Below are 10,404 nucleotides of genomic sequence, written 5' to 3'. Positions count from 1 at the left end.
AATTGGTTGCGTAGTTCTCGAGTTTTAGGGATTCACACAGACAGACAGACAGACAGACAGACAGACACACATTCTCATTTTTATATATATAGATATATATATATATACACAATATACATATACACATACATTCATACATACATACATACATACATACATACATACATACATACATACACACACAGACACACACACAGACACACACACACGAGTTGGTACTGAGAAGTCCCTGGCTTTAAGGGCATCGTGAAAAGCCTGGTAGGAGTACCAAACTTCAGAGTTCTTTTACAGGACTTAGAAAAACTGAAGGATCGCTGCAATAAGTGTATGAATCTGTGAGGGGAATATGTTAAATAAAATCATAATTAACTGATCCTCCTGTATTTTCTTTTACCCAAGTAGGCCATATATGAATTCAACGTGTTCGCCAAACATGCTTTTTCTCTCCCTGCATCAGTTTTCTATCCTCATTCCTTTCTGCAGAAGAGCGTAGGCTCGAAACATCAAAGACTCTCACATATCCCCTGTGTGTCAAACTAATACACCTTGTTTGCTGTTCCTTCACCTATCTCTGTCTTTTTTGTACAATTTTGAACCATATATATATATATATATATATATACATATAAGAGAAGAGTGTTTATAATTTTGAATAAATCACAATTATAACAGAGAGGGCTACAAAAACCTTTACATGTTTAGAAATAGCAGTCAAAAACCACTATAAAGCCACTATTATCAATCATATTTTATCTCCTCACAATAAAGCTGTCTGCGAGCGACATGATATCTAAAATCCACAATTTAAAAATAAATTGTTAAATTCTCTATTGCAATTTCGACATACATACATACATACATACATACATACATACATATACTGATATATGCATATATGTATGTATGTATTTACTTATATAGTTACTTATGGTCGGTGAAACTGTATACAGAAAGTTTATATTAGTCAATCAAACTTCAACAAACCCAGGTTTTTTCGGTTAATTATATATATTTTTTCACAACAAACATCAGGTGAATGTTTGTTGTGATAACGGTTTTATTTAGGTAAATACTTATATAGCAAATACATTTAGGTGGATATTTAAATGAATATTGATCTTTTCATAGCAACAGTGGCTACAATTAATTAATCGAAGTGTACTTACATGGAGAGCATGCTACCGTATTCCATGAACTTTTGAATGAATGTTATTTTCAAATAAACTTTAATTAAAATTCATATCCATTCAAAACTGATTTGCACATCTGAGCAAATCTCTATTCTTTTGTATTTTAACATCATTTGAATCATAAAATTTATGAAATTGTAATTTAGAAATTGTTTTATAGCTGCATGTTTCTACAAGAGTACATGAAGAGATTTGCCTGACATAAGTATCTTAATTTGCTGCCGGTGTATTCGTGTGCGTTCTGATAAAGAATCTCTAGTCTGGCAACATTTAACACAGTATACAATATTTCTGTTCTCACAGATCATATTTGTAAATATTTGTCTTCTGGTTTTGTGTTGCTATAATGATCAGCATTTCGAAACTGACATGTATAACAACGAACATCATTGCAATTAGATACTATTATGTTTTCTTTATCACTGATGTTTACATCAAACTTTACCTTCTTTAGCAATTGTTCGATTGATAATTAAGTCATTTAACTTATCACATTGTCTGACTATAGAAAGTTTTCATTTGGCAACGTTAAAAATACGAATCTGCGTATTATGGATCACTACAAAAGTTGCAATCTCCTCTTTCCTGCTTTTCTCTTTCTTGGGTTGCTCAAAAGGTATTTGTTTTGTGCAATCAATTCCATTTGAATAAATAGGAGCAGATATTTTTGTTTAAATAGAAATCCTTTGAGTTCTGCTTGTCGTTCTCTGATATTTACATCATCAATAACGGTGCAAATTTTCTTGGTTAGATAGGATGGGATGTTATATATTACATGTGCTAGGTGACATGATTTAACGTTTAGGTACTGAGTTTGTAACTTTTTAATATACAACTGTTGTTACCATTCTATTAAGAAATGACAATGTTGTAGGGCTCTTCTCTTTTGTAAATTTCAGGGTTTGGTGTAGATTGTTCAGCAGGACGCTAATTCTTCTAAAGTACATACACAGCCATAGTTAACAGCGTCTTAAAAGAGAAGATAACTTACACCCCTACCATAAAAAGTACAAAGCCTAAAAATAGACCAAGGAAGATCATATGGTTCACCCCCGTTTGTCTTTGAATGCTAAGACAGAACGAAGGTAGGCAATTCCTAGCCTTGATAAATAACCATTTCCCAGATAGTCATAGGTATAAAAATAGTAATAAATATTCCGTGAAAGTTTCTCACAGCTTCTGCGATAAACATTATTACACGTAAGTCACACCAGACGCCAACTCCAAAATGTAACTCCAGAGATGCAAATACTTGCCCACTCGACCAGGCATACATAGCTGACTCAGTTAGTCTCGGTAAATTTATGTTTGTATTGAAATAATGAAATTATTTTATACCAAAACAATTTAAAGAGCTGTCGTATTCTATAAATAAACTATTTGCATTTTCGATTAAGTCTTTGATATTGAATCACAAGAGTACACTTTAAATATTCTTTAGTAAATATGATCCTTAACTAGCTCAAAATTCAGCGTCTCATCTTCCAAAATTATCAAAATTATAGGATTCAGTAAGTTAGTTTTCGTTACTTAAAACTTTCGATAATTTGGCTTTTCGGGATTCCGGTATTTGGTTTTGTGACATATAGTCTCCTTACAGATTCTCGCGTGGAACTAGCGGGAAAGACCACAGTTTGAGTGACAGAACAGAGACGAGAAAACTAGTTTGACTTCGATGAATTAGAGTGAGACCAACCAACTCCGAGGGTTAAAAGAGGCTCAGCGAGGAGAGAACATGTCCGTTGTATAGTGTTGTGAGAAACGTCATTTCAATTAGTGTGATAGCTTTTTCTGGACGTGGTCTGGGGGCGGGGTCCGTCCATGGCTCCAACACGACCCTCTAGAGATACAGCAATTTGAGTGAGCTGAAGCAATTTCTGGCCCTAGATAGTAAAGACATTTTTTGAGATAATTTGCTTCGAACAATTTCAGATTCAGTTTGCATTTTTCCATGACTAGGGTTACAATACGTTTTACTTGCAATATTTATGTATTGTGTCTTTGCGCCGATGAACGAGACAAGATTAATATAACATCAATGGAGACTTTTCTCGGTGTCCCGCTTCATGGATGTGGTTCAGAAAACGTCTAGATTACATATGGATGACATTTGTGTGAGGAAGATTACATCAGAGTGATGAGTGACAGACTTTACATTGGAGGAAGCGTTACTATGAGTGATGCTAAGTAGGTCATTGATGTAGAGGAAGAAACACCCGGGGTACAACAGAGCTGATAGAGCGTGGGTCACAGACAGGTCTATCTGCACACGCTGGAAAGAAGGTTCCGATCCACAAGACCAGTAGTTCTCAACCATTTCTTTTATCTATGAACCTTTTGCTTCTTATTGTGCTTGGGTAGACCCTTGCAGCCATTCGATGTTTAAAAAAATTATGTATTTTTAGAATTAAATATTAAGAGGAATTGTATTGAAATTTTAAAAAAATATTCTGTGTATTGTAGAAAAGCATAACCAATTTCTTGCACATAAATTTTAGCAACTAAATCTTATATTGTCCCCCACCCCACCCAGCCAGGGTCATATGAACCCCCACTTGAGAACCGCTGGTCTAGATGAACAACAGAAGTTTGGGTGGGAGACACATTTGAATGCGTTACTGAATTGCGTATAGAACCTCACATGCTCTGCAATTAGTTTGTATAAATCTGGGGAGGGGGGTATTCAGAATTAATCATCGTCTGGCGCATAAATTAGAGCTGTGCGTAAACCGTCGTATAAAAAAAACAAGAGAGCGTATCGAGAAATGGGTGGTGGCAAAACAAAGTCAATCAAATATGCTGCCCCTCCTACAATATGACTTAGTTCTATGGAACTGATGTTTTATTGATTCCAGTGAGATTCTATTACTGAGCTGAGAAAGAACAAAAATAATATTGTAATATACTGACGTAGACGTTTTAAATGTCGACCATTTTTGTAACCCGGCTGTAAGAAATCATTATTACAATGACCAATACTTTCAAATCACGTTTGATCAACAACCAATTTCATAATATCGATATAGTCACCATTAATGGATGATCTATCAATATGGCTGAATATTATTTCTAATTACATTTATGGAATCTTATTATATTGTGAAGTCTTCAACGTCCTCTGTTTTGTTTTGTTCTTTTTCCAGAAAAATTGGACAGACAATATCGGTGAAACTGCTGAAAGACTTGTCATCTTCCGTGTGGATGTTTGGATGGTGCGTACATTTTGTATTTGATGTTTTAACAAACTTCAATAAGTTATGAATTTCTGTATCATTTGTGTTATTTTACTGGAAACTACATTTCTGAGCCTCCCTACCTCTACCGACTGTACCAACACGGTATCTTCTAGAAAAAGCCGACAGCGTACAATTCTCACTGGTAAGAATAAAGTTTCTAAAATGGTTCGAGAAATTTGAAGGATTGCATTGATTCAATGGTTGAATGCCTGTCGTGTCTGTGGGTTCGAGTCCCACGGACATTCTTCGGCTATTTTTTTCAACCATCAAATGGTTTTCAGCCCAATACATCCATACTATTACTTATAGCTTTATCTGATATATGTTGCACTGAATTCCTTTCCGTTATGAGCGTCAGGAATGCAGTCAACTCGTGACTGATCAGTTCAAATCCTAAAACCCATTATGCCATTGTTCACCAATATTATCATAAAATAAAAATAAAATATGCAATAAACAATCATAATTCATGGCCCTTTTTCTATAAATTCTACTACTTTAGTTAATATAATAGATTCTCTCTCGAATTCTAAAGTTCGTCTTTATTGAACAATTATATTTATCGTCTGCCAATTATTAACAATTGTTTTATGAAATTTCCAATGAATAGCTTTAAACGTATCAAGTTATATTTACATGAATAACATGGCGAAACATGGGATATTGATATTGTTGTATAAAGGATACTGCTGGTGAGGGTTCTTCTTTTGTTCTTGTTAGTTTTCTCTCTGTTTTGTGTATTCAGTCTTGTATTCTTCGGTTGGTCAAGTCCCACATCTCCTTATTGTGAAATAAAACAATCTTTAATAGAAGGAAGCAGCGCAATAGAATTTAAGAATAAATGCATTCATTCACGGCCGATATATCGAATTTCGGTTTTGATGTTGATGTCTTTCATAAAAACGTTAAGAAACCAGAGACGTATTAAAAGAAATAAAGTCGGCTTTGGTGGGTGGATAATTTGATTAAAGAGAATGATTGAGAGAGGGGTGATATTAGAAACGGGTGAGTGGGTGAGGTAGATTGAGACAATGGACGATATAACGAGAGAAAAGAAACAGAAAAACAGGCAGGAGCGTGGCAGGCTGAAGACAGTGAGATACTTATATAATCGCTAGACTACAATGGGACAACTGATGTTGGACAAGAGGAGGTATCAATTCGTGTTAGTGATGAAATAAACATAGAATGCTTTAGCACCGAATAACATAAGGCAATGCATACTTTTATTACGGATGAAGGGCTTTGTTAGAAATACTTGATATTTAATTTGTGTTCAAATGGAAACATGGGACCTCGCAGTTTGGGTGTTTGACTCATATTCATTGAGTTATGAGTTCCCTTCCTGGACGGGCGATATGTTATGAACTCGATCAAGACATTTCATTATTTACATTTGACGGATATTTGTCCTCCTCTTGTTTGTTGTTAACACAACGTTGCAGCTGATATACCCTCCAGCCTTCATCAGGTACCTTGGGGAAATTTCGAACCTGGGTTCTCATTCCCAAGGTATCTTTCGATGTTGTTGTTGTTGTTGTTATTATTATTATTATTATCATTATTATTATTATTCAGATCACTACCTGAAATCGAACTCGGAATCTTGTGGTTAGTAGCCCGTGCTCTTAACCACTACGCGATATGCCCGTGGGCATAATTCCTCATCTCTTGAATATAGAACTGTAAGACATTTCATTTCACTCATTTCATTCATTTCATATTGCTCCAGTAAAAGCAGCTGTAAGGAATGCCAAACAGAGTTCTGGCGCAGTCCTTTCTCCCTCAAGTTGCCACAGTGTACAGGGTTGGACACAACAGGTGGTGAGGGGCATGGATTGAAGAGACGTGTTATAATCGCCATACAGAAAGCAGAGAGAGAGAAGAGAGCTAACCTGTGAGTTAGAGGCTGATATGTGTCTGTGAATCATGTAATGTGTATATGTCGAGTGACCCTTCTCCGAATGCGGTCCTCGATGTCTTTTTGTGTAATAACAGCACCGGCCCAGTTGTGGAAGCAACATTGCATTGTGGACCCCACTTTAGCTTTTCTAGGATGCCGACAATTGTTCGGGAGTGAAAATATTTTCTTCTGATGAGAAAGATTAATCTCAAGGATGCGATCCTAATTATGTTAAGGATTTACTTTCGGTAACAGTGATCCTTGGTAACAGTGAGGCCAAGAATTTGGGCCAACTACGGAGGCTGTAGGTGGGGGTTAATCTCGGTGACTGGGTGGGGGTGTGGGATGCGATTTCTTTCTTGATAGGAGAAATATTTGAGTTTGTTCGAGTTTGTCGAGGTTTCCGTCCATGGAATCAAGCCACCAACCAAATCACGTGATGTGTAGGTTGCATGGGGAAGATGTAGGGTTGGAGGAGGAGGAGAAGAAGAAGAAATCATCAGTGTGTGTGTGTGTGTGTGTATTGTTGTTGCACTTGACGGTAAGTCATTGATGTCTAGAAGGAAAACAGAGAACACACCATTGTTGATTGAGAGTGTAGCAGAAAGAATTACGTCAGCACCATCTCGCGGCGGCGCGGTTTGATTGGAAGCTGTCGATCCAAGCGATAGAAGATGTGTGGTACCTTTAGGTGAAGAACTTCGATAAGTGACTCGCATCGCAGACACGATCGATGGCTTTTCCGATGTCTAAAGCAACAAGATTGCTTTAATCGGAATTTTCCGAGGCAAGAACCCATTATTGATCGTCATACACAGAATAGGTGCCGAATAGATCTGCCTCAGCGGGAGCCAAGCCATTCTGGGGATCATTAAAGGCAGCGAAGAATGGGTGTTGATGTGTTTCTGCATTGATATTGGTGCGAAACGATAAGGTGTTTCTAAGATCTGAGTGTAAAAAAAAATCAACAACATTCACGAACTATTCAGAGAACCTTTATTTACTGCACATAGTGTTTTCTGTGATGTTCTTTGGATGAAAAATATAAGCAACAATTGTAGAACGGAAGAGATGTATTACTTGGATATGCGACACAAACTATCTGGTACGTATCAATTTGTGGCTGATCCATCACAACAGGAAAATAGTCGCGCTATATTATTGACGGCAAAATATGTGCTTTCTATCAACAGCTGGTGAATGAAAAGAGAAGGGAGACGTTAAAGCGACTGCCTCGACATTCTGTATGGCAAGAGGTGAGACGTGTGAACGAGTCGGCCGGTCTCAGCACTCTGCAAAGGGCGTTGGTGCTAAAAGTGGCTTTCTATAAGGCCAGGAAGTTTATTAAGTCGAATCACTCGACGGCTCGACGCTGATTGGTCGCTAATCGGCAGAGCACATGAAACAACAGTGGCTTGGTTGTGATATCTACTCGGCTATCCAGCGATTCGGTTTCGGATCTGCAGCTGGAGATTGAAGATGGTAGAGAACGCCATTGTCTTTGACAGTTTCTATTAGCTTAGAGATATTAGCAATGAATGCAATGAGAAAGCCGACCCCGAGGGGGTTGTTTTCTTTGGAATATCATGACACGTTTCTGAATGTCAGGTTGTATCCCAATCAAGAGTGAAAGATTAAAGAGGTTAGTGAGTGTAAGAGCACATCCTGGGGTACAAAATTAAGACATGATGGCATGAACAATGTGAACAAAGTATTCTGATGTTTCTAATAAAACTTTATTTCTTTGCTTGAGTTTTCTAATAAATTCTGCTCAATTTTACATATTTTTCAAATATTTTTTTCTGAATTTTTCAAATTGTAAAGATAATTTATGGACACCCTGTACATTATTGTAACAAATCGAAATATCGTTGCCTTATCAGCAATTGAATATTTATTATTAACATATAAGTACAATCATTCATCCTTAAAATTTGAGATATTACAAAGGCATACGAAGGTTGGAAGGGGATAAACTCGGTGCAGATTGACAACGAATGTGTAGAATGGAGTTAGTTGCTTAGCGAAGATGGAAGCGTTCTTCAAGGCGGGTATATCTCACGGTACCATCGTTGTTACGAGATAAAGGAACAGAGTATTCCATAAAATTGTTAAAGATTCCTATGACAAGGGACTAGAAAGATCGATTGCAATGTCAGAGGCGAGAAAGACTGAGGGCCATATGAAGAAGACTGGACAATGGACTTGCTAGAGTTTCGTTGCTGGGTGAACGCCACTCAGTTTTCGAAAGGGAGTGAGAGTCTCCATCCTCTTGTTTGGTGAGCTGCGACGATGTTTAAACAGCTTTGGGGCTTTGGGGATCTACGACGTTGAGCTTTTGAAAGGGAATGTAGAGGGACATGACTAAATAGATGCTTGGTGCGAATGAAGGTCACCAAAGGGAGAATGCGAAATGTGAGTTTTTATTGTTGTTGTTATTCATGTTCTAGATGCTGCTGTTTATGTGTTGTTGTTGTTGTTGTTGTTGTCATGTTATTGTTGTTGTCCAATCCGTCTGCGCTTCTTGTTAGTCTTCAAGATTTTGCTTCTATAATGAGATTGTGCCAAGTCTGGAGAACATCAAGTAAAATTCTTCGATTCAAACTTGTTTACCAATTTAATAGGGTTGGTATAAGTAGTAGTAGCAGCAGCAGCAGCGGTGGCAGAAGCTGCAGTTTATGTCAGCAACTTAAATGCAAGTTGACATAAAGTGCAGAACACTGCAGATTTACAGTAGTCAGAGTTTTATATCTAGTTATCTTTAATCTGTATACACTATACTGATGAGGCCGAATAAGAACAAAACGTGCGAAATTATCCGCACACTTCTAAGATCACTCACATTCCTCTCACTGCATTTCTCTCATTTTAATTTTAATTAGAATTCTAAGCTTATCTCCTCTGACTTTATTAACGAACACAAATAATTGAACTAGTCGTTCTTTGTAGTAAAGATTGTTTGCCAACACAACATGGCAGTTCTGGTTTAGGACGAATGTTGCTGTGATTTAGCCCCAGGAGACATCGTCTCCAGCTGGCTATACGACACGATCTGCGTCCTTATACTTTCGAACAAGGTGCTGTTGCAGAATATCTCACGTTGTGAGATTTAAAAAATAGTAATTTTCTAATTTATAGATCAGTGACTAGTTGTCACTTTCAAAACTATATATTTCGAGCGGGAATTTACCAGCGCCACCTCTAACCGAACAATCATCCTGTGTTGATGAAGGGAAATAACCCAGAAATCGCGATACACAGATATTGTTTTGAGCTGAGTGGGGGTGCTAGATTCCCTTGTTCGAAAATATAAGGACACAGATCTTGTCGTATAGCCAGCTGGAGACGATGTCCCCTGGGGTTAAATTACAGCAACATTCGTCCTAAACCAGGCCTACCATGTTATGTTGGCAAACAATCTTTACTATAATCGTTCTTTCTCCTTACTGTTGATGCAATTTTAATTGATCAAAATTTCTAGGTCGCTACATCAGGCATGTTCGCACCAATTTGTCGATGTAATTTTCATACCGAATCCGTTACTGGATATTCTGTTTTAATCTTTATAATCTATTAACAGACAACATACAATAAGTTTGAGAAACTTAAATGACAAAGAATTACACGAGAAGTTGTTTGCAAAGTCGATCCCAACGGAATATGAACGCAGAACTTAAAGACAGACGAAATGCCGCGAAGCATTTCGCTCGGCGTGCTAACGATTCTGCCAGCTCCGGCACCTTATGCTTGCAATATTGAATTAGCGGAAGGCAGAAACGTTAGCACACCAGGCGAAATGCTTACCGGTATTACGTCTGCCGTTACGTTCTGAGTTCAAATTCCGCCGAGGTCGGCTTTGCCTTTCATCCTTTCGGGGTCGATAAATTAAGTACCAGTTACGCACTGGGGTCGATGTAATCGACCTAATCTCTTTGTCTGTCCTTGTTTGTCCCCTCTATGTTTAGCCCCCTGTGGACAATAAAGAAATAAGAAACGTTAGCACGCCGGGCGAGATGCTTTGTGGTATTTCGTCTGTATTGAAGTTCTGCGTTCAAATTCCGCCGAGGTCGACTTT

Source organism: Octopus bimaculoides, chromosome 5 (assembly GCF_001194135.2).
Source record: "Octopus bimaculoides isolate UCB-OBI-ISO-001 chromosome 5, ASM119413v2, whole genome shotgun sequence".
Classification (NCBI taxonomy): Eukaryota; Metazoa; Mollusca; class Cephalopoda; order Octopoda; family Octopodidae; genus Octopus; species Octopus bimaculoides.
The sequence above is the reverse complement of the archived record's forward strand: the minus strand, read 5'-3'. Positions refer to the sequence as shown.